The sequence below is a fragment of the Bombus vancouverensis genome, chromosome 3 (genome assembly GCF_051014615.1).
Source record: "Bombus vancouverensis nearcticus chromosome 3, iyBomVanc1_principal, whole genome shotgun sequence".
Taxonomy (NCBI): domain Eukaryota; kingdom Metazoa; phylum Arthropoda; class Insecta; order Hymenoptera; family Apidae; genus Bombus; species Bombus vancouverensis.
The window spans coordinates 9960030-9985195 of NC_134913.1; the positions used below are offsets into that span (position 1 = coordinate 9960030).

Sequence of the window (25166 nt, forward strand, 5' to 3'; positions counted from 1 at the left end):
AAACCAACTCTTATAAACTAACTGTTTTATGAATACAAACAATGAAACGTAACATTCACACGAAATGAAAGCTTTTTATTGGAAACGATTTTAATTCGTCAGTAGATATTAACATAGTTTCCGCTCGTATTGTTAACTATAGCGGAACGTTTAATTATCTTTTGCTGGCCGAGTGAGGAATTAGAATTTTAGATGAAATTTAAATGAGTTTTTAACGAACGTGAGAATTTCTGATGTAATCGATCTTCGAATTTACAACATAATACGTTATCAGGTAACATCCTCTCTCTCTCTCGGCTTACATATTAACTTTATGTTTCACGAAGTTTATCCACGCAAATACATGATAAGATACCCGAAAAATAAGCTTACAGGGATGTCGAAAGAAAAAGATCCCGTTCCCAGTATTCGTTTTAAAAATAAAAATTTCATATACACATGTCATGCAAGTACCATTAAATCCTGAATCATCAACGTCGCCAGATATCGAGTGTAAACGCGAACGAAACGATGGCGGCGCCATCGAACTGCCAGCTATTGCCAGCTATAAACGTAAAAGTAAAAGTGGATAAACAAAGGAAATTTCTACGGTATGTTGAACGTGTATCGTGGAATGTAACGGACGAAAGTAGGGTGACCTACTAGCCCGTTTTCCATGCGATTTACACGACCCTCCAAGTTCAAAGTGGTTGAAGCAAGTCGTGCATAAGCATTATCGACTATAACCAGCCAGGTGCTTCGCGTCGAGTTTAAAACGAAGCCTTTCGCTGCCCTGACAGCCTCGTCATGGGCTTGGACAACTTACAAAGAAGATCGTTAAAAAAGTTTCGATAATTACGGATTTACGTTCCACATAAACGCGTTAAGATTTTCGTTCTCATGAATTTTTGCGGAGCACGTGTGTTATTTTAGGAATTCGTGTGCTGCCTTGAAGTATAATATTTTGTGAGTCTACCTAACAGAGTGAAAGCCGAAAAAAACTGTCTAGAATGTTAAAATTTCCTTTGGAACTGGTTGGAAATTATTTGAAAATTTCATATAATAATTTCTAGAGTAGATATTTGTTTTGGTATTAAAGATCCAGATTTTTGTTAATAAATGTACAAGTCATCCTTTTTTCATATACTCGTTCAAATGTTGTTTAAATTGGAATTTTAGATTTCAAAATTAAATATCGTAAGACGTGTGCCATTTGTCTGGGAAATATCTGGTGATGTAAATATCTCGAAAATAAAAATATTTGAAACAAATATTGTAGGATGTCCAGGGGGACATATCGTACCGATATTTAATTTATCAAACAATGACTTTGGAAAGCCCTATAAATGTCACGTTTATATTTTTAAATGGAAACTATATCTTCTTTTCCTGTGTTCTTGCAATCGACACTGCAACATTTTAAACGCTTTACTTTAACGCTTTACTTGTATCTTTCGTATAAACTATCGAAATATTAATTCCTAAGAAGGGTAAAAAGTCATATTATTTTATGGTAAATACGTAGAAAAGAAGCGACTAACTGTTTTAAGGATGGTATTTAGTATATACACAATGTGTATACACACAATCAGCTCTTTTTAGAACCATTATGATGCACAAAGTTTGTCAAAGCAATTTTCTCGTGATGTACACTGGATGACGCCAATGCCGGATCATATCAAAGTTGAAATTTAATATCTCGATAGTGGTTTATGTGAAAGATATAGTTTTCATCTAAAAATGTAGCCTTCATACAGCTTTCCAATATAAAATAAATATTGGTATGACATTTGTTTGGAACATATTTCCGTATCGCTCATAATGCTCAAGATATTTGCGCGTTTTCAGATGAAGGAACACATATATAATATATTATTGTGAAAATCTTAAAAAATACACATTAGTAGGAAATATAACATTGTAAAATAAAGTTAAAGAATATATGGAACATTCTTTAGCCAAATGTATTTTTAGCAACGAAAAAAGGTAGTCGTCTTTTATATAGTAGACATTGTATAGGTACTCTCTCTCACAGTTGACATTTTGGGAAAATGTTTTGTCAGTTCGCCAAGATAGTAGTCAGATCTGGCAGTTGGTGATATAAAAATCCACTGTATCACATATCTCTATATTCTATCTACAAATTCCACTAATATTAGTCACAAAAATCTTCCAAAAATTGCTCATCTACTTTGAACAAATATCTCCAGATTAAAAATTCCGCAAGAATAAAATACACACAGTCTTATCGAATTTTCATCGGCTATTTCATAAAATTTCGCAATTCGTTCGAATATCTCGTCAGTTCGATCAGCTTTCGTCATACATAGTCCCCCTTCCCTTCCTTTTCTCCAATTGGTTTACCAAAAAACTTTATCAAGAACAGCCGAATCTTATCGTTCGTATCTTTTTACTGAGGACACGCGTCACGATAGCAACTTGCGAACTGAATGAGCGTCGTTCGTTTCGCGGAGCAGAAGAGAGTTACTGCCGAGGATGAAATTAAAACGGTCGTAAAAAGGGAAGCGGACGGATATTAAACGCGAAGAGTATTATCACCGGGTCTCGGGAAACGCGGCGAATTGCGCAGTTGGTAAATTTATTGATGGAATTTCGTGGATTCGCATTATCATTGCAGCGCTACGTAATCCTCCGCGAACCGTCCGTCTGATTCGCTCGTAGATAATAGGAGGCGACATTAAAGTTAAACGACGTAAAAGTTAATAGGTCTGTTTCATCGGTTTGCTAGAATAGTGACACATTTGAGAAATCGTTGCTACCGACGTGTCCACAAAAATTACTTCTAAAATTGCCATTTTGTGTGATAGCATGTCAAGGTTATACCAACCTTTTTTATTGCTGAAAGAAAAATTTACAATTTTGATATATGTCTGTAAAAACTAATTCTAAATGTGAGCCATTTAATGGGATCAAGACCATGGTCATTTAATGATATTATACTAGGAGGAATATTTGAGAAATTTGAAGAAACCTAAGTATGGAAATCTACAGCTTTCGAATTCCTCTTCTTTTTCCGACTATATGTCTTTCACAATTTTATTATGATTCATTCAATAATGATTCAGAATACCTTCATACCTCTTCAAAAATCCATTTGTTGAAATCCCTCCAAATAACTGTTTGCTATAAACGATATTTTATCGACTTTCTATCGAGTCTGAGCGAAAGTCTGAAAATCTAAAAGCTGTTAGCTCAATTGTAAAACAAACAAAATTTGTTCTTATTAAATAGTTGAATAGTTTATAATTTTCAATTCCGCACTTTCAGCTTCAATTTAATTTTCTACTTCATGAAAGAAACGTACTTTTGCACCTGTATCACCACTCCAGGAAACCGACGCGACGAGATCCGTTGTTTTCCGTAAGCGTCGTTTTATGGTCGCGATCGAAGGAACGAGTGTCGTAAAGGAACCGTAATGAAACGCGAACAATGTGCCGAGATTACGTCTAGGATAAGTGGAATGTATGCGATGCACTTTGAGAGTCGTGGCTTGGAGATTCAGTGATTTCTTAGCGTCTTTGACGTCGTTTTCTCTAGTACTTTGGAGTTTTACAAATTTGATGCGTATCAGTTAGAGTTTTTCTCGTTTCAACGTATTCTTAGTACTTTGAATCTCGTACTTTCGGGTTATGCAAAACTCGCGTCTTAATCGAGTCTATACGAAAAGGTTTCTTAAGTCTGCTACTCGAATATTTTATAATGAAGTCTTTGATGATGAATAAAAATTCTTATTTTCTAGTAAAGAAAATTTCGACGAGCAGTAGCTGTCCATAGTTATCGAGTTTTGCGTTTAAGTTAAATTAATCTTGTAGAATTATCAAAAAGATTATGACAATCTTATGTGATAATAATTAACAACAGTTTGATAATTTTTTCAAGTATAATATACATATGTATATACACATATACATATGTGTGTATATATATATATATATATATATATCTTGTTGATAATATTTTCGAAACGTGTAAAATTAGATTTCTGTTCTTACTACGTTGCTTATCTGTACTATTCGACGAAATATCGTCGATTAATTTTATTGGAATGCATCGTGTATTAGCGATAATCAACTTTTATTTTCTTCTGAACACAATGGATAAAAATACCTATATTTTATTCCATCCACCTCGTGCTTGTAGATAAACGAGAATATAATACAATTGCTCGATTTATTAACGCTGATAACGTCCGTAATATTTTTCCTTTCTTTTCTGGTTTACGTTCGTACGATAACTGACGTATCGATTTTCTTGTTATCTTTATTCGAATCAATGCTACAATTAACAACGACTCCATGTTTATTACATAATTGACGCTTTTGTTACGATTCACATTAATAAAATTAAGGTCTACTCCGACAAATTACATTGTCTGTTCGCGTAACGTATTCGGTGTAATCTCATTACGATTAAATAATTGTAAATATTCAGTTTCATATATTCATTGAATTTAAATTCAACGTGTTATATTTGTGGTCCACTTAAAGGACCATTAATTAGTTGCGATGTAGCAACGGAGAGGCCGAAATTCTGAGTAATGTTCAAACCTTTAAATTCCCAATATATCGAATAACCAAAAGTCTTTCTGTGACTCTTCCAAAATTTAATATTAGTTAACCGAAGAACGTTTTTCTGAAGTTTTTCATATTTGAGTCTTTTTCGTTCAATTAAGAAGCTTTCAATATGAAACAATCTTCATCAAGCTTCAAATCATTCAACTTTGCTAGATCTACAAATTTTTTACAAGCTAGTCGTAAATCGAATTCTATCGGAATATTTTCCTTAGTACAAAAAATACTTTTATGTTTGAAAGAAAACGAACCTTCGCTTTCTTTACTCTTTTTCCTCTCATAAAATGCAAACGAGTCTGTTGCCTAGAAAATGAAGAAAATTTACGAGAATTTTCCCTCTTCTACGAAGTTAGACAAATTTTCAAAAATTTATTTTCCTTCAAAATTAAGGATACTTTGTATCAGCCACGAGACAAAATCGAGTCAAGAATGACTCGATGCTCATGAAACACGATCCGTATCAAATAATCTTTCGAAATCCAGCCGAAAATGAAAAAGTACTCAATTACCAAATATCAGTGGTGTTTCCACGCGAGAACGTAATCCACAATCTGGTTGGGCTCATGGAAACGATTCGGTCGAGCGTACGCTTATCAGAAGTACTTTGCGCGCGTGCACGCACCGGTTATCGCGATGTAACGGCTCCATCGCGATGAACGTGGTCGCGCGATATTACGTAGCTCGAGATCCGCCGTGTCGGAGAAGGACGAACTCATACTGATATCATAATGAGGAAGAGGGGCGGCGAAACGTTATCATGGAGACGGTATCGCGCATCCACGATCCCAATTTCGTGATAACATCGATCGTGAATCGCAACCCTTAACCCGCGGGGGTTATCTCCCTCGGTTGAGCATGCCGTGTTCCTTCTCTTGCGATTTCGTCGAAAGTTCACATGCCACGATCGAACGACTCCCTTCTTCCTCGAGTACTCTTTGCCTGTTTTTTTTCTCTTTATTATCGTTCTTCTCTCTCTTTTCTCTTTGGAGATGAATTTCGAATAGCGTTTCGTTGTGATATATAGAGTAATTTATGGTGATATTAGGACGATACTGTACTATGGGATTATGTAATGGTTCGTAACAGAGTTTACGAACGTGAATAGATTATATGTATACAGAGGAATTAAAAAATTAATTTTTGTTTCATTCTTCTTAGTGCCGTGAGTGAAGGGAGAATGTTACTCGTTTATGAGTAACATTTTATTTACTCCATTTTCAGCGTGCGAACGAAGCACTGTACAGCGAGATAATTAATTTTTTTTGGCCAGCTTGTCTCTCCTTTTACGGCGTTGCGACGCGTTCAACACCACGGAGGCGGATTAAAATTTTAGAAGCAATCACGGATCACTGTGAGAAAAAGTTTTAGTATCCTGGAGAGTATTGCAATTTCTATAGTATAAACCTCGAAGTCATAAAACCTGATGTTGGATGAGAGATGTTAAATTTGCTCGTTAGGTATACTTTACCACAAGTAACTTCGAAGATATTCTCATATAAGGATAGCATCTGCTTTCTAGTATGAATTATTATAGTCAGTGATTTACAATGCATGATAAAATGATTGACGAAATTTATAAAATTTAATTTTATTATACGACAATTGAATATTATTTTTAACTTTGTTAATTGATACTTAGATATACATTAACTACGTTAAAATTTTATTAAAACAGTAGTAAAGCAACGTCACGTAACGTCTAATATGTTTCTGTTAAAACGCGACGCGTTCATATTTTATTAAAGAGAATTAAGTTCGTCAGATGTGTTTAATTCATACACATCTAGGAATTAATTGAAACAAGGGAACAAAAATGTGGAGCGAGGGAGCGGAATAATTGTTGTTCCTGTTAGCGTCGTTATCGACAAAACTCACGCCATCGTGGAAATTGACATCTGTCGCAACTTGTCTCCTCTCTGCTCGTTGGGCGTTATCACGCAGACTGCCAGTAATATTTAAAACTGCACGATTTCCATCGAGCTTCATACAGATTAACTTTGAACCTCGCTATGGAACCCCTGAATTTTTATTTATATTCTGTAGATTGCTATTTGGAGAGAATATAATTTTTAAATATGAAAATGTAGGGAAAAAATTGATTCCCGAAGTTCCAATCATTTGAATAAAAATTTCTTTATTCCTTTCTCTTTTCAGTAATTCTATCCTTTATATTTATTTCCTTTTCTAATCTTTTTCTTTCGAATAATTTTTATCTTCATAAAACTTCAATAGCTTTTTTGTTCCGCAAAATCTCGTTAAAACTACGTCAAAAGTTTGATATAACAGAAATATTTCAAAACCTTAGCGACTACAAATCTTTCTGTTGTTTCGTAAGCACTGTGCAATTTTTCAAGCTAATCTCCTGTCACTACAGAGTGCTACGCAACGTATAGTAAATTTCGAATCTTACTCACGAACCTTATCTTCTCTAAAATTCACGAAATACGCGTGTAAACAATTTTTCCCGACTGTCTTGCACGAAACTATTACACTTAGGTCACGCTGATAGTTCCGCTTTAGAACATCTGAGATCATTGAGTAACTGCAGCAACTGTTTTTCGCTAACATCTAAAGTACAAATACGTGTGCCAAATTGTATTCTGCAGACACGCGTTGTGCAATTGATAATTTATTGCGAATAATTACACGTGGATGACGTGCGTATTGCATCAGTGCATTTGCATACGAAAAGGCGTATGTAGGTGCATCAATTATGTAGGAAATACCGTCCCTAGTGGAATAAAGTTCAGTTTCAATAGCAATTCTATGAAAAGTCTGAAGTCAAGATTCATTATACTTTAACTCAAATTACGCTTAACTCTGTGTAACACAAAGTACATACCATACCAAAAACCAAATCAGAGTAAAAATTACAGATTACTTTTGATGCGTTCCTTTCTCGATCCACGCGCAATCTTGTTTTTCTATTCTTAATATATTGTTCAAGTTTGACAAAAATACGATAGATTAATTATCGATAGTCATAATTTCTCATTTCAATATCGCACTGGTATTATATTTTGAACAATTAGAAGTTCTTACTTGAAATTCTTCTTGAAATTAAAGTGAAATTGGAACGTAAAAATTGGCGGATTGCAAAAATTACAAACAAAAATTCTCATTATCGATATAACAAAAGAAGAACCAATAATTACTATAACATGAATGAACCATCCTGTAGACGATACAATGGCACAATGATAAGCCTACAGAAACAAAGCTCTAAAAATATAGAGACACAGGTAGCTTCCAATTCACAAGGAGTTGTAAAAGTCCAAAGGAACGATAGTCCACCCTATCGACTCCCTCGAGCTCTAATTTAGGCCTCGTTCTCATCTCTGTCCCATCTATCGATTCCCGACCCGCTGACCTAGATCATGGGACTCGATATCAACGTTGAGCACATAAAACGTCAGCTTGGATGAACTCTATCGAACTCGGGCCAACGTATGTCGTCGACGGGCCAACGCGAAGACCTCTCGTGTCTCAGGCATTCCGCGTTCTCGTCCGGCAAACAAAGCAGAACAAACACGCCAAGCCAAGGATCTTCGATCGATAGACGATCGTTGAACCTTCGACTATAAGCGAACACGCTTCCGTTGGTCGAAGGTCTTGAATCTCTCATGAAACAATCCTCTTGTTTTTCTCTTCAGACATTCCAAAGCCACGTGTATGTAAAATCTATGTAATTGTATGTGGATACATGTAAAGGTATCGATTTGATACTTATTAAGATAATGATGGTAGTAAACACAATTAGAATTGAAGATCATAGAACGAGAGAACGTAATAACAATGCTGATGAATTTAAAAATTCGATAATCAGTTTCACGTTAAATGTTCTTTTGTTTGATCGTGGGATTAAATACGAATTTTCCCGTCGAATTGAGTATTTCAAAAATACCGATTGTTGTAATATTAAGTATATCCTTGATTGTTTATGGAATTTTATAGATTTATCGTCTATTTATATCTTTGAATCTAACAAGTTGTATTTTTTCCTACTATCTTATCGAGTAATAGAAAATTGCCTTGTAATCCAAATTTCCCATTGTCATTGTACGAGAATTCATATTTCAGTTTCGATAATCCTGTTTGCGAACAATCATTATAACCGCTGAAATATATATACAGGGTGGTTCGTAACTGGTGGTACAAGCGGAGAGGAGGTGATTCTACGCGAAAAAAAGTCGAAAATATAGAATAAAAATTTTTCGTTTGAGGCTTTGTTTTCGAGAAAATCGGCTTTGAATTTTCGCTCGGTACGCGTGCACTTTATCACGTCTCGTTATAACGGATCTCACTGCAGATCATTGTTTCGATGGAGAAATTAAAAAAAGAAAAAAAATTTTCATTCTATATTTTCGACTTCTTTTTTCGCGTAGAATCACGCCCTTTCCGTTTGTACCACCAGTTACCAACCACCCTGTATATTTTTCTTGTTACTGGTGATTAATATCGGTGATAGAAATTATCTTATGTTACTACCGATAGCTGTTATCTATGAAGAAACATTTCATTAATTATCAATAACAGTTATCGATGACGAAACATTTTCTTGGTTACTTTCCTTCGTCATAAATTTTAATTAACAATGTTCGTTACCTATGAAATGGAAATACTTGCACTCTTTATTAGTCTTTTTTTAAGGCAGCTTAGTAAAAAACTTAAATATGAACCATAGGCTGTCAGTGAACACTTTCACAAGTCGAAGATCCTGGAACGCTCGTGAAATGATCCTGTTTCTCATCTCTCTCGTCAGAAATTCTCAAGCATCGTGTATGTAACGTCGCGATAACCGATCGTATCGATCATTCAACGTCGAACACGAAGCGTAACCCTCGAACGAAGCAACCGCGGTTCAACGTGGCTGCATGCCACGTAATTATTTTCCACGTTGGACATGCTGATATATGCTCGAGCGTAATTCCTGCCAGGATTTTTGCGAACGCTGCAAAGGTCGGCTTACGAGCGTGCTCGAGTCTCTTGAAACCGCGGCCACGCAGCATCTGACGATCGTTAATTAACGAAGCGAGCAGCGATTTTGCGATCGGTTTTTACAGAAGAGACTACGGTGTCGAGCGAGTTTCGTTGGCAAAGTGTTGCACGTTATCGCGCCGTGCTTGATAAAAATTCGTCGCTCAACGATAACAAGGAAAGACGTTTTCCAACGTGACATTCCGCGTTACTTGGAAACATTATCCAACCTCGATAAGTGCCCCCTTTTTTTTCTTTTTTCTTTTCGAACGCTGCGTTATGAGAAAACGATCGTTATCGCGCAATTTCTTTCACGTTCTATGTTGCCTTATTTCTTGGTTTTGGGAAAAACATGCTGATGCAGTGGATGTTTGAAATCGGGGCATTCTTGAGAATGATTTTAATTATATATTAAAAGTTCTTTATAATATTGACAAATGGAGATGAAGATTTACATTATAACGCTATAATAGCTTTTTAACCTTTTTTAAGATCAATCAGCAATTCTTTTGCGTGTAAATATGGCTGATGCGAGGGACAGTGCTATCGGAAACTTCTTATTGGAATTTCTTATAGTTTTGCTTGTTATAAAGTTTAGGAGAGGTATAACAGTTTTCACTCGTTTTACAATTCAGTTTTTTAAATGTGATTGATATTGGAGGATGTTATCGATTTATTTTTCGCGGAGTCGTTCGAGGGTGCGTTGCATCGACTGTGGTCGCCTAAAAGCCTGAGCAGTGGCCAAGCAAGTCGATTGCCAAGTAAATCGCGCCGCAATTACGAGGGAATAAAGAGCCTGAGCTTACAGAAAGTCTGGCCAAAATTCGTGCAATCGATAGTACGACGATTACTTAGCTCTATATTAGGTAAACATTCTCGAATTCTCTAAACATAGTCGACCTCGACCGGAATAGATCTCGGTCTTGCTGTCTGTTAATTAATCTCACGGCATAAAATCCTTCTCGTCGTGACATCGCGCGTTTCTGATATCTCGGAATGCATGTCATGGAAAATTCGATTCTGAATGGAAGTACAAGAGATCATTCTTTCTTTTTCAATTCGGTTTCTCTAATTTCATTGAATTATTCAGAAGTTAGAAATCTCGATATCTGACATCATGGAGTGTTGATATCTTTGAGATGTAAATAGCGCCGTTTGAAAATGACATTTTTCCAATATTATACCAATATATTCGATCCTCATTAAAAATGTCCAAAATATTTCATCTGAAAATAGACATTGACGAAGAAACGGGGCAATAACTCGAAACGTATTTTTAGCAAATGTTTATTATTCCAGACTGTACTATCAACGCGGTGGTTTGAAAATAAAATAGAATGACTAGCGAGAAATTGTATATTAGTCATCGTATACAGAATATTTAGCCAACTAGATATTTCTATGACATTTATAAATTCTAAAACAAATTTTTTATTCTGCAATGAATAGTTTCGTATTCTTCCCAACTGCTTGAAGAAATGTTTTTCAAACGTCTCTCTTATTAATCCAATAACGATATCTAGTCGAATATCAGTTTAACAAGCAGCATAATTAAATAATTCAAATTCCATCAAAAGTCGGATGAAACGTTTGAATTCTTGGTGCAGCATGGATTTTCCAATTTATTCGAAAAATGTAGGTCATCCACGAAGCTCCCTCGCAATTTAAAGTGCGCATTCGCCAGCAGGAACAGGGAAAAAGCAATTTATTGCACTGGTTAATTGGCGTGCCAAAGAGACGTTATTACGACTAAGATCCCGCCTGATAAATTTTACAGCGTGTCGCGTCATGAAAATGCTTTATTGCCGTGGCTAATCGACGTATACATAGAGATGCACCACGTACCTCGTCTCCAGCAAGAATTCTCTGTGTTTTATAGCGTACATCACGTCTCTCTCTTTCTCTCTTTTTCTCAATGTTTGCACATTCAAGGGTTCGGTTCACTTCCGTGTTGACCGACGACACGAGGATGCGACATGCAAGAAACTTCTTGCTTAAACTTCTACGTGCACAACTTCTATCTTATTAGCATCGTTACATTTCTTTGGACATTGCGAAATCGAGAGAAGATTTCTTTAAACTTACAACTTGCTACATCTAAATGCATAGATCGATAAGATCGACCGTAACAATATAGGAAATTGGTTATATTGGTTTTAAGACATCTTTTGATAAAATTACGTAATAGACCAATTTATAAATAATTCCAAACATAGGAGATCTTAAATATTCTTATGAATTTTATTTTCTCAAAGGTGATCAATTTCTAAATATCTTTTAACTTCATCCGACCTTACTGACCTTAAGACGAATTTTGGTAAAATTACATTATCGGTCAAGTTATAAATCGTTTCGAAGATGCAAGGTCGTAAAGGTCTTGAAAATTCATTTCCTCGAAGTTAATCGATTCCCAAGAAATATTGTATCCAACATTTACTCCCATAATTTAATTCAATTTTCCATTGGACAGAATATTTTGTTCCTGATTTTGATTTCATTATTTAGAAGCTAGGTTATCGTGTTACAGAAGTTACAAGATTCTACTCTAGTTTATTAGCGCATGAGATTTTAAATACCACGTCGAAGTGATTAATGTTTATGCAATGTCTGGCTCCTCGGGTGTTAATTACTCGGTTATTGCAGTTCTATGTCGCTTCGACACGGTGACCCTTGGTTGGTATTAGCTGGTACTCGAACGATGACTAAGAGGTCGGCATGCTCGTTCGTCATTATTAATTGCTACATCGAATTCGTGTTACTGGCTCGTATTTGTCAGCTACGTGCACCTATTATATATAGCACGACCGCGAGCATTCTATTTTCACGGGCCGATAAATAATTGCATTTGGATGCGTAACAGCCGCTGTGTCTTGCCAAGTGCCGTGGCAGGAGCTATCGATGACGATAACGTTATCGATGAACGCCGATAAATCTACTGAGTTCTTGTTCATTTAACGATAGATATATTAAATTCGAGGTAACAGGATGTAGGACGTAAATTCTTCCAATATATTTCTATTAAATTAATTTCTCCAATATCAAAATACCGTTGGATCGCAAAAAGCAATTTATGATTTAAATTCGTTTTAAGAACGAACGTTTATAATATAAATTTCCTTTTCAAAAAATGTTCAATTGCGCTGATATATTTCTGATTAAATTAGATATCGAAATAACATTGAATCACGAAAGACACTTTGTAATATAAATTTATTAGAAGATTATATTAAAGAGCGAAAATTCATATATGTTTCAAATATGTTTTTATGCAGACAACAACGGTCAATTGGAATTGTATCAGCAGATGGGCTCGTTGTTCGACCATTTCCCTCTGCTTTCACAGAGTAAATCCCCGGTAGCTCGTTGTCGCCGTTTCCATTCCGGATCCGGAGCTTTCGAAAGCTTCCCTCGCGGTGGGCATTAATCCTGTCTCTACCGCCAAACTTTACCCTCGTTCTTTTGTTTCACCGATCCTGTTACAAAAGGGAAAGGAAGCTTAAGGCCGAAAGCGCGATCAGAAGCCATAGAAAAACGACAATTCTGTTATTTCCACGGTTTCCGCGCAGTCGGCCCGCGATTTTCACGACTTCCGTCCTGACATTTTCCACGAAAGTTCCGTATGTTCCGATTTAAAATTGTTCGCTCGGGATCGCCTCGAGTATCCCACTTGAATATGCGTGCAAACTTTCGTTCGAAAATTACACATAGAAAAGTTGAAATACCTATTTATTTTGTTCACTTACTTGTTACTCTGTTACATTTTTAACCTTATTTTTGGATTATACTTGCGAAACATTTTAATTGATGCTGATATTTAAGAGAATTTCATTCTTCCATTTATACGGGTAGTAAAATTACGGAGAACTATTTGATACGATTTTACCTGAATAAATGTAACTGGATGTAAAATGAACTTAATAAAATTAATGTGAATTTTAATGTAAAATAGAAGACTGGAATAAAAAGCTTGCAACCAAGGAAAGAAAGATATTCTTAATTAAAATTAAGAAAATAATCAGCATAATCGCAATGCATTGGGCAAGGACAAACATAACTTACTAATTAAAAAATGACGTTTCCGATAAAATATGAATACATTTTATTTTCTAGAATGAACAGAACACTCCGACCAAATATAATTTTGCCAACACTTCGAGTCTAATTCAAACTGAAACAGCTCAGTCGCCCAAAGAATATCTTCTATCACCAAACACATTAACAATACACTTCACTTGCAAAAAGTCAGAAAAGTTCGCATCTGTAATCCTAAAAATTTTCATTAAACGACACGATACAGAAGCTTTACTCGTAACCTAGTACGATTATTCGCGATATAGTGACGGGTATCCGGGTTAGAGGAGCCGGCGTTAACACACAAGAATTAGAAGAGGCCGCGAGCAACGCGGTGGTGGCGATTGTTAGAGCTCCACTTGGCAATGGTGCCGGAGTTTTTGCTCCGAATATAAAATTAGGTCTGTTCGAGCCGCGGGCGCTGGGATCTCGAAGAGCAAGGGACGTAAATAGATCACCGTTAGAATGCGGCACGTCTTATTCACACTTACGTAAACAGGTCTTGTGAGCGCGTCGCGTTTTAGGTGAGCCTCGTCTCTTGTGTGGTTACGCTAGGAAAAGGTTGCGCGACTCGAGCCGTTCCTTCTTAGAATCGAACGTTCGATTTGGTCGCGGATACCTCGAAGAGGGAATTCGTGAGGGGGTGAATTGAGATTGACGAGTCACCTTTCATTTCTATTATCGTATCAAAGGCGCTTATTAATAGGCGGATCGTTCATGAAATGTTTGTTTATAGTGACATATACATATAATACAACTTATATGTACATGTCGATTCGTAGTATTCTAAAAACGATTTTAAAAATGCGTCTTGAAAGAAATAATTTTTGCAACAGGTATTTTTATTAAAACTATATCGTTCGTATAAATCAAGCACGCTTGTTACGAAACTACCATGCGCTAATTTTCTTACAATAGCAAATTCAAAGCTACGTCGAACGACCAGAGTCCAAATCCGAATGCAAACTAATGTACCAACTTTTACAACAAATATCTTTATTAAAGCTACACTATTTGTATAAATGAAGCACGCGTCTTACAAAATTACTTCGTATGAAATATTTTAAACGATAATAAAATTCGAAGTTACAACCAAGAGTTAAAATCTGAAGCAATTTACCCGAAATTAGAATCCTCGAAATCAAACCGTCAAAAATTATCCAGTCGCATGGTACAACAACTGGTGAACTTAAACAGGAAACAGTCTGTTCGAGGCGCATCAACGCAGCCTGCAAAAATTCGTCGTACGATCAGACAGTTTTTATGACAGGAAACTGCCGGTATGTGCCATCCGTCGACGAGAGGATAGCAGACGGATGGCGGAAGCTTTTAAGGAACGAGACCCGTGCCGCGCCTCGCCAATAGGAAATTTTAATACGTTCGGTATATCGCGAAGGAACATGGAACAGGTCAAAAGCTGGCTACGGTGTTCGCTTCGACTATCGTCGATGCAGGGCTGCGTTCGTTGCACGGGAAGAAGCTATCGATCGGTCCGTGTCTTGGAAACGTTTTATTTTTCGCTCCCGTTCTCGTTCGCGTTCGACTCGTGTGCCATTCCCTGTGCTGGCTGGCTGGAGAGTCCGGGATTAATTCCCCGACTATTACTTGTTTCTTATTCCATTTTTATCTAGAGTTAAAACTCCGTAGTCGACGGTTTATTTCTCTGGAGTATCGTGCCGCGGAGGGACTCGCATATTTCCTATGGTTTAGCGAGCGAAAGTAGCGATAATATTTAGCAACGATTTTTTTAACTACTTCTCTACCACGCTAAGAATAAATTTTTGAACAGAAATTGGCAAAATCAGACTCTAGAAGAATGACACAGTTAGAAACGGTGATGTTTTCTAGGAAATCGACTTGAAATATAGTAGAAAGTTTAAAATAGATAGTTATTATTCATTTGAACTTTCGTAATGGGCAGATTTTCTGTTTTTACGCTTTAGGTAATAGCCTCTGAGCTCTGACTACCTTTAATAAAATATTGTTTATATATATTTCTTAGCCTCGAGAGCGATGTTAAAATAGCTTTTGGTTTGTAACATTCTTCTCGTTAAACGCGTTAAATTTCTTAAGTAAAAAACTGACACTCCTAGGGAATATATAATTCATTTTTGGAATTAATTTTTCTACATATTTTTAAATTGGTAATTTCCCTTTTCTAACAACCTGACAATGTGTATAACCTTTCGATTACTGATTGATGATTACTCATATTCTTTAATATTGTTTTATATTATGGATGCAGCAAATAGGTAAAGGATATAATAATTAAAACGAAGATCGAAAAGCTCGTATATCTGTGAGATTGTAGAAATCAGGAATTATAGTTATTATAAGTAACAATAAAAATGTTGAAGGCATACTGTGAGTCGAATTAATTTGCTTAGTTTGCTTAATTAAAATAATTTCGATTTCGTGACAGGTTAAGGTCCTCGTTATTTCTTTCCTCTGATCTGAACAGTTTTTTAGAGCCTCAGTCAATGAACTTTCGGCTGAAATATTTCTACGAAAGTAATCGGGGTTAGTGCAGCCTGGTGTCAGAGTTATTGCGTCCTGCTAGCCACAAATCTCGATTTACGAGCTCAGGATCTAGGTATCGGTGAGATATCCACCACATCCGAATCTGGCTGCCCTTTCCGTAGCTTTTCGTTTCCGTTTAATGATAACCTATATTTTTTCGATAACTCGTAACACCCTGTCTGGTGAGGGTGGCGAAGAAAAAATTTGTTTTCTAAAGAATAAATCGAGGATTTATAGTAGCGATAGTAAATACTGTTATATCTAAATTCTAGAATTACCTAAAAGTATAGGAGAATATTTCTTATCTTTAATAACAAAATTACAGTTTTCTTCCTTATTTCTCCGTTAATTCAACAAATTTGCATAAACATCCTGGGCTGCTTATCACGTAATATAGTCTAACTCTTCACCATTCCATCGAGCTTCCTTTCTCGCAAATTCCTTGAAACCTAACTAAGAATCCCTGATGCACAGGTCCGAAAGGTCGCCGATTTCGAGTCGTACATTCGGTACGCAGCGCGGCAGTTATCGATTTCCGAAGCGTAATAAAGCCGTTTCGAGAGCATACCGAGTGGCGTGCGCGAAGAATCTATCTCGAAGGCGTTCTAAAACTTGCGACTAACCCTCGAGCGTCCCACGTGGAACAGGATCGTCGCTTTTTTCGTCCGCAAATCACTTTTTCGCCTCTATTCTCGGTCTATCTAGCAGAAGTTTGTCCCGGGAAAGTTCCGTGAGCCTTCAGCGAAGAGAAAAGCCCTTTCTCGTTTTCTCGATCGACCCTGGTGGTCGTTGGAGTGCCGCGGGCGCGGCTTCCGATCGATCATCCCGCCCACATCCTTTTCCTTCCGCTTTTCGCGATGGAAATCGCGGCCAATCCAAAAAGGACTCCCTCCTTTGATTGGATACACCGATCAAAGCAGCCAGTTTTCGTGGAAAACCCGCGGAAAACTGTCGGCCCCGCACCAACAACCCTTTGACCGGCTTTCATCGTCCAGGCCAAGCCTCGTTAGGGGCGGCCTTTTCTTTTATGCAGTCCGTGTCAGCTACTTGAGAGGAACTCTGCGGCTCCCTTTAACGTGGTAATTGAAATTACACTGGGCGCTTCTCCTTTTATTCTTTATTCTTCTCTTCTCTTTCTTTCTTTTTTTTTTGCCCCTCCTTCTTTCGCTGTCTTCTTTCGATTGGTTTGTTTTTGGCGGTCGGTCGTCGCTGCTCGTTTAAAGCGACGAGGGCTCTGTTTCAGTCTACCAGTGGTGAAGGTGAATTATGTTGCAGGTTTGAAGTAATTTGAAGGTGGATTTTAAAGCTTTTTTGGACACTGAAAATTAGTGCAATCCTGTTTTTTTTTTCTTTTTTAGTAGACCTGTGCAGAGGATGTAGGTTTCCCGAAGATAGAAAAAATATAAAAATATAATGTTGTTTGAAAATGGAAGTCTCTTGAATAATTCTCTCGATAATCACTGAATCTTCAATAAAATCATATGACTTTAATGTTACTGCGAATTTTCTAATTCTCAAACGATGTTCCAAAACGGTTCATCCAAAATCTCTCTCTCTCTCTCTCTCTTTCTGTCTTAACCAACACGAGTAATTCAAATAACTTATCAACTTCTTCTTAATTTTCCTCCAATCAGACGAAATGAAAATGTTTCAACAGAATTCGATGAGAAAGGTGTGACTCGTTTACCGCGGAGATACGCATGCGTTCGAGATGATTGTCGAAACAACGGCAGTATCCGAAACCACGATACGGAAGAGCAAACACCGATAGGATTTCCGTGAACGCGCGGTTTCCGCACGGATGAACGAAGAATTTCTCTGTTCCCTGGCAAGGAGCTACCTTTGCTTTCGAGCTCGTCTCGAAAATCCTGCGAGACGCGCCGTTCCACCGCTAAGACGACGCGGTTCGACGCTTTCGTCGATCGTTCCGGCGTAGGATCGCGAGAAACGGTCGTGAACAAGATTTCACCTCGCGAACCGTGGAAAATCACGTTCACGGGAATTTCGTCGAGCTACAACTCGTTTACTGATTTCTTTCGGAATTCGGCATACAATTGTTTGAGATATAAACCGAAATCAGTTGCGACATATTCACGAAGAATATTCCCTTGTTTTCCATTTTGTACAATATTTCTCAGGAATATTCTACTCTTGTTTATATTTCATTTTTGTAAGATATTCACAAAGATTTTTCTACCTTTATATAAAATTAAGTAGAATCAGTAAAATGATCTTTCGGGAAATATTTCATACTTTTTAGCACAGTGGATATTTATTCTGCAAGAATTTATACCACAAATACCGTTTCTTTGTTGTAACTCTGTATTGTAATCTTTTTATCGATGCATTGTGTAGCAACTTGCTGTCATGCGATAATGAACAAGTGTTTTTCTGACGTACATGTCTACCAATAATTAATCTTCCAAGTATTCCAGAAGCATTTGAAGTATGAAGAAATTGAACTGGAAGAAGATTAAAATGTTAGACTGAACGTTCTTTCTTCCTATATGCCTTCAGGTATGGAAACATTCTATTCCTTCTCTGCTCTCTTTCCACATAGATCAAACAGTTTAAAAACTTTTTACTGCAGCCTCGAGAAGATACTCATTAATTATTTCTAGCCGACCTCTTTTTCTCTAATCGGTTTCACAAAACAAATTCCAATAAATTCCTCTCTCAATTACTGGAACGTAAATGGAAAACATTTCGCAGAACTCTTTTTTTCCATATTTCCTTGAACGCTTCTCGAAAGAAAAATCCAACATCTCAGTTGAGTGATCGCGAAGCGATGTCAATCGGCGACTGGAAGCCTTTAATCAAGATTCCGTGAACGGACGTTCTCTCAGACCGGTTGGTGACTAATTGCGAATTAACAAAGATGAAACGTTTTTGTCTCATCCATGATCAACACGGATCAATAAAAGTGTATCTATTGATATAAAGTGTAAAGGATAATGTTAGAAAGGCTGCGTTAAGGTGACAATTTAAAGAAATAAACTGGATTCCCATTAATATCAATAATGTATTTTTGTTTATATGTATACATATGTTCTTTTCTCGAATATATGTTCTTTGAATCTTTTTCTACTATCAAAAACTCGTTTTATATCGTATCTCATTGTAGTTTTAATAGTAGTTGTGTTATTTGTTTTTATTTGTAAATAAGTATTATTCACTTTGCACGCTTTAAGAGACTATTCTCGTAAACGAGAAACGATTATAAGAGTAAGCGAACAAAATAATCATTTTATAATTTCTCATAGAAAGTTCCTACATTTGTAGCTTATAACAGTTAGCATTTTTTCAAATTTTAATGATTTTTCACTAAATTTTCATTAATTAATGATAAATCATATTTGGTAACAATTTTATTTCAAGTGCAGGATTTTTCTAAATCTCTCAACTTGATTAAACAAAATTTTAAACAACCATATATTCACAAATTTCATTTTAATTAACAATAAAATTTAAATCTATTTGAACAATATTGTAAATAATCATATAACGATCGATGTCTGAAAATTTACTCTTCATTTCACAATTCTAACTTGTTAACCGGCTCATCTCTCCAACTTCCATAATTAAAACTTAACGAGGATAGATTCATCTCGATTAGGTTAACAAAATTGAAATAACAGATAAAGAAGTAATAAATGTTTTTTTACAGCTGTCAATATGATTTACCATAGAATTCGATTTATTGGAACAAAATCTTAGCCGATGCCCATCCTGCCAATTAAATTCGATATGAGTTCAGATAAACGAAATTTTACTGCGATTCATCTTGAATGAAGATAAAACGATGTATGAAAAAATGAAGGATCCTTAAATAAAGATATCATTACGTGCAAGAGATTGAAAGTGCAATAGCGACGAATTAATTCGTCTAACTCATTTAATCGGTTAATACGCCTTCTTTTCCGATATTCTCCGTAATTTCGCGAATCCGCATAACGAGAAGCGATCTTTCCATCGCAGCAGACGAGGCCTGCCCTAAAATATTATCAATTAAGCCAGCGAGCATTATCATCCTTTGAAAGTGCCCCGCGAAACGAGGAACAGAGCGACCGCAATCGGGAGAACAGTGCAGAGACAGGACACTTGGGAAATCCCGGGGAGAATTGCTTCACCTTATCGTTCCTGGTTATTGCAGGAAGTAGTTGAGAAACGGCGCCGTTCGCTCGATAATTGTCAGATAACATTGAGCCGAAACAATTGATTTTCGTGGAACGGAAAGAAGAGAATATCAGGCACCGATCGAAGAATCTTGTAAGCTGCGCTTCGAACGCTAAAACTACCGAAGACTAAAGGGTACCATTTCTTTCAAAGTATTGGTTATCGTATCTTAGATATTAGATACTAGGTGTACCGCTAGATTTTTTCCAGAAAATTTATGAATCTGGCGTTTATTGCTAGAAGGTTTATATCTTTGAACCGAATAGGTTGTTGCTCTTTTTAATTGAGTTACATTGATACGCTCTCTTAGCCACTGAGAAGCCAACAGTTTAATGATATCAGCTAATTCGAGATACAAAGATTTTCCAATTATAATCCCCATCAGAGCACGAAACTAAAATCAAAAGGAAAACTAGTTCTCTAAATACTTTGCAAAACCAATCATGTAGAAGAAAACCAGCCCTCTAAATATTTCTTAATTCATCGATCATCTTCTTATAAATTCATTGCCGATTCCTTTCCAGCAACGCAAACTTGCCATAAATAACTCCATAGACCCGTTCATCTGTCGAATATCGGCACAATATTTATCCACGCCGACGAGAACATTTTCATTACCCTCGATTCATCGTTCCGCACCAAGAAACGCGCGCAAACCGGTGCGAATTTCGTCGATGAACAGAGAAAACAGACGACCGGCGAAAAGTTTAACGCACCACGTGTCGAAAAATCAATAGGTAGGGAAAGCAACTCTTTCACGATCGTTGGATCATCGTTTCTTTTCGATCGTTTAGAAAATCTAGGATCGTCCGTGAAATCGTGCAAGCGCGGACAGTACGAAATAACAGGCGAATCTTGGATCGTCTGGAGCCGAGTCCTGAAGATGACAACCGGCCGTATTTTCCAGGGATAATGGCCTTGCCTTTCTTCTTCGTCTTTCCTCTTTTATTCCCCTCTGCATTGCCCAAGGACCGATACTCTCTTTTTAGCTATTAAGTTTGCAGCCACCGATTCAAACGTTCGCTGCAGACGACCAAATTATCGAGCGACCATCGCGTCGTCGTTGCTTTTACTTCCGCGTCCGTCAACGAGACTCGATGATCTTTCAAGGACTCGACCTTTTACTCGTTTTTCCTACAAGCTTTTTTTCCAGCAGATTTTAGTCAGTTTTAGCGTTGATTGGTCGTTAAACGTGAAGGATGATGTTTTATGATTGCCAGATTTTTTTGGGTTGAGTTTGTTGGTTGTTTTGTGGAATTGAATATTTCAGGTTATATGTAGAATTCGGAGTAAAAGAAATAGGTTCTTTGTCGGTTATCGTAATAATCGACTATTTCTTACATCTTTTTACGAAGATTAATGTCTTTCAATGATGAAAGGACTTGATTGTTGAAATTATAATTAAGCTTAAAACTAGAACTGAATATTGACTGTTTCAATCCATATGTGTTGGATTTTAAAAAGCGTAGGTTCATTATTAATCGAATATGTCACAATATTATGACTATTTTATATTTACTTAAGAACATTAACATTCTTTTAATGAAAAAAGATGTTGATTACTAATACAGCGTTGGATATCTTAATTTCAGCCTCCATTTAATAAAACAGTTATTATTAAAATGTATTTATAATTCTGCTTCCCTGCCCAATTTTAAACAGTTTTTATGCGTTTACTTTTATCTTCCGGGATTAGATTAGTTTATTGTTTAAATCGGAAGGTCTGGGTTGATAGATTGTATACTTAAAGGCTATCCCTGTTTCTTTTAACTTTTTCACTACGTTAAATCGATCTTCCTTGATCTAAACCAGAAAGTCTCAGTTGAAGATAGCTATCCAGTCTCTGTGTGCTCTATGAGTAAATTCATCTTACTTAATCATTCAAATGAAGAAACGAATTATAAATGTACAAATTATAACATATTTCCAATAAAAAAGACACCTTAATCCAATATTCTGTCTCGAACAGAAAATCAACTTTCCCATACTATTATATCAATAACCGACAACAGCTTATTAAATAGCAACGTAATACGAAATACCTAATTTCGAACGATCACTGGATCCTAACAGGGATTTATGTATGCGAATATTAAACAATTCAAATGATACATGAAAGAGAAAATGTCCAATATTATCCATGACCAACGCCAAATTACTAAATTATAACTTATGAAATACATAATCCTAAACGATCTATCTATACCTCACTGAATTCTATCAGAGATGCCTTTATGTATCTGTATATTAAAAAATGTTCATCATATATAGAATGCAATAGAAAATTCTCGATTAAATTCAGATTAAAACGACATAGCACGATAAGCATGAGATGACGATAAAAGAGAAGATTTCGAAAGCCCATAGACCGAAATTATATTCAGTCGCAATCTAATATCGTCTGTAAACTCCAACCAATCCCAAAGAAAGCGAGCTCCATTTTTCCACCAACTCCACGCGATCATTTTCCACCGCGCAAACACTATGTATAAAATCCAGGCTCTCGCGAAAAAAGGGAACGCGTTCCAGCTCGTCGATATTCAATCCGGCAAACGGAATCCCCATCGCATCGGTGGCACAGTAATTTCCGGAAGAGGCCGAAGTCGAACGGATTGACCCAGGTCGGGTCTGTTCCTTCGTTTCGAGGGCTTTTCTCCGCCCTCTGCCTCTCTCTGTATCTCACGAGAGGGCGTCCTCCCTGTTGGATTTAGGGCGCTATTTAAGTAGAGGCTTATAGGGCAGCTTCTGTTTCTCTTTCTCTCTCTCTCTCTCTCTCTCTCTCTTGCGTTCGCAGTGACTTTATTTCTCTTACTCTGTCTCTCTTTCGCCTCTTGTTATCTGGAGCAGCAGCGACCGTGTCTGCGGAGGCTGTGTCGTATTGATCTGTCGCTCGGTCGGTCGCTCGGCAGCGCGGAGAAAGAGAGGGAAAAGCGGAGAGTCTCGGTAATTTATCGCGAGCCAACGGCAGCGAGATGATTCGAGCGCGACGCCTCCGCGAACAGATCCGATCGAAGACGCGCAGTGACGCCTGCCTCTCTTTCTCTCTCTTTCTCCCTCCCTCTCTCTGTCTCTCATTCTCTCTCTTTCCCTCCCTTTTGGAACCGATAATTCGGTCACGCGCGATCGATCCGACTGAAAAGCTCGACTGACGATTAATTGGAGGCGCGAGATGAAACGCCGTTCCAAAGCTCCAGCTTTCTCTCTGTACATATATATGAATATCTATATTCTTCTCTGTTGGCCAGATTTTGCGTTTAGTATGTATTTTACAGTGGTTCGGATTCTCATGACTGAGATATTGTTCATGGATTTTTGATACGCAGGTTGGAACTTTTCTGTGAATTAAGTATGCCTTTGGCTGCAACTTTCTCTTTCATTATCTATCTATGTGATTTATTCGCTGATGGAAAACATGTTGTATTTAGCATTGTAGTATCTCCGAGTGACGATGATGAGTAGAATTTAAATTATGGGTTCTGGTTACAGGAATAGGAAGTATTTAGCTTCAGCTCTAATTTTCCCTTTTTCTCTCATTGTATATCGAGCTATAGTTCTCTTCTGTTAGCAACAGTTTAGAATCTTGATGTTGTACTTTACAATGATGCGAATGTTCATGATGTAGCTTATGGATTCTAATTGTAAAAGTAGGCATTCTTTTACAGTTTAACAGCAAATGCAGTTTAATAGCGTGCGTTTTGTAGAGTAATTTATTCATAACATCCAGACGAAGAGGGAGAGATAATAAAAAATATCATTGATTTAAGATGTTACAATAACAAGATCGTTTCGTATATACATATGATATACATATTTTGTTCAATTATTTTGTTTGAGAGGTAACATTTTTTCCAGAAGCTATATATGTCCTCGATTTAAGGTATACGAAAAATTTCCAGTCACTTTAATATCCCTCACATTAAAACGGTACTAAAGTAGTTAAAATACACCTACACCATAATAAATACTAAATACAACCAGACCCATAGCGAATAATTCCACGATTTCGTCATCGATGATCGATTCCATTTCGTTCGGTTCACCGTCCTCCGTTCGAACTCATCAAAATTCAAGGGCGACGCGATTGTAACGATTGAGCAAGTCTCGATCCGTCTACAATGTGGTAAATAATGCGTCGATGAATTCCGAGAGGGTTCGTATAGCGACTCTGCAAATTGGGTAGTTTATATTATTCACCATACTCGAACATATACTACCAAATTGGTAAAACGATTTAACGCGACAGAATCGAAAGACTTTGTGATTGTAATAATAAACGTAGACAAGCTGATAAAGTAAACGTTAACGAGCAAAAATGTGGACGTCGACGAGTTTTCGGTCGCGCGACACGCTGTCACGTGCGTCGCGTCGTCGAGGCACGCGCGCAGAAATTATTAATTACGTGGCGCATTCAGCAACCGACGAAGGAGTCGTCGACTCGTTTTCCAAAAGTGGACTGAAATACTGAAAACGAGATTGTCGGGACGCGCCACGACGTCATGCGACTCGTTTCGCACGTGTCTCTCATCTAATGTCAGAGTTGACGCGAGGAATGTTGATCGTGATGCGTCAAAGCGTACTCTTAGTTGGATAAGACGGAAATTATGGAAAGTACAGATATAGCTGCATTTTTACAAGAATTTTCGTTTTTGATATATCTTTGATCGTTGTATTCTATAGTATTATATTATATGGTATTATAGTATTATTATATAGTGTTGTATATATAATTTATTATTTATTATATAGTATAGTATTATATAGTAAAGTGTAAGAGAAATGAAATTATTCGCAACGTAAAGAATAACAAATATGAAAATTCGTGACTACTTCAATATTATTTTATCTTACATA

The 25166-nt window shown here is 36.8% G+C and overlaps 1 protein-coding gene and 1 long non-coding RNA gene across 3 annotated transcripts in view; one reads left to right on the top strand and one right to left on the bottom strand.

Moving 5' to 3' along the window:
* The window catches only part of LOC117165784 (uncharacterized), a 124804-nt gene that overhangs the window by 72725 nt on the left and 26913 nt on the right, over positions 1-25166 (top strand). The window lies entirely within an intron of this gene.
* LOC143302486 (uncharacterized) lies at positions 12524-13978 on the bottom strand. The gene is made up of 3 exons (XR_013058049.1): positions 13608-13978; positions 13292-13431; positions 12524-13021 (listed from the first exon to the last, which is right to left on the bottom strand). It is a non-coding gene; the product is annotated as an uncharacterized LOC143302486 (long non-coding RNA).